The sequence below is a fragment of the Zingiber officinale genome, chromosome 5B (genome assembly GCF_018446385.1).
Source record: "Zingiber officinale cultivar Zhangliang chromosome 5B, Zo_v1.1, whole genome shotgun sequence".
Taxonomy (NCBI): Eukaryota; Viridiplantae; Streptophyta; class Magnoliopsida; order Zingiberales; family Zingiberaceae; genus Zingiber; species Zingiber officinale.
In genome coordinates, this window is record NC_055995.1 from 21573301 (window position 1) to 21574808 (window position 1508).

Below are 1508 nucleotides of genomic sequence, written 5' to 3' on the forward strand. Positions count from 1 at the left end.
CCACTTACTCTGCCCAAAAACTGCTGTGGCACATCCAGTTATTTGCTCTAAAAGTAGAGGCTGCAAACTTTGCTATGGTTTATTATGTCAGTGCTGATGGATGTGAGGACGATGAGTGCATTAATTGGATATGTCAAAATTTGGTAAGATAATTATCTTGTTTACCTTGTTGATCCTTTTATTTTTGGTAATCGTCTAAAGCAATAAGTCTCAGGTTGACTTCAACAATTTTGCTGTGTTTGTTGACAGTGATAAGAGTACCAAGGCCCAGAGCAGCGTCAAGGTTGGATCTAACTTCAGGTCTGTTTCCCCTATTTCAGAGACGATGCCACAGCGTTTATTCAAGTCGCCTCGGATTTGAACAGTAGTAACAAACAAAACATTAGTTATTTATTTACTCCGGACAAATCTGGATCGAGTGTTGTTTCTCAACTAAGCAAAAAGTAATTTCACTCCTCCTAAATATTTTTCATCGCCGGCCTCACAGTAAGATGAAGAAAGATAAATTATGATACCGATGTCGGGAGGATTTTTAGTTCTGATGGGAATAAATTCTGCGGGAATCGGTTCTTGTCCAATAAAATAATTCTGTTATCAGAATATCAATTCAGTTACACCCATAGGCGCATTGAGTGTTGTTTCTCAAGTTCTTGACCAAAGTGCCGCTCTTGGTTCTCTGACAGGCTTGTAGGTGCATCTAATGAGACTGTATGTCCATGTCCTTATAAGTTTGATCCTATCCACATGGATAATATTTGAATCCAATTAGATACTGTTATGTAAGTTCTAATCATCAACATATATATATATATATATATTTTTAAAAAAAATGATGATTGATATGTAGACAGTTCTGAATCCATTGGTAGAAAGATGTTTACTCCTGCTCGTTTCTCACTAAGGGTCCTAGCCAGATTCATGGGTGCATCGATATTGGTTTGAAATGGTGCAGTTTAAATTGACCAAATTCATTAAAAAAAATTAACCTTTTTTATAAATATTCATGCCTCATCTCACATTCAAATATGCACGCAATTTATTTATTTTTTAATAATGTAAGTATCCAGATTTTTATTTTGACTAATCTAGAGGTGGATGGTCTTCCCTAATTTGTCCATCGGATAACTCTGAAAGCACAGCGATTTCTACCGTGGTAGCCCATCAATCCTAATAATTCGTAGGGAAAATTTACATGCAGTGTCTATTGGTAAACATAATTTTATATGCACTCCCCATTGAATTTTTTTTTGTTTTCACTCCCTAATCTAATATACTAAAAAGTCTAAAAATGAGTATAAATCATCTTAAATTCAGTATATTAAACTAGAATTTAGTATATTTTCTCGATTCTTTTTCCATCTCAATTGGATGAAAAATATATTAGATTTTCTTTAAATGGTACTCAATTGGATGAAAAATATACTAGATTTTCTTTAAATGATACTCAATTGGATGAAAAGTATACTAGATTTTTTTTTCAAATGGTACTGAATTTAGGAAGAATTATA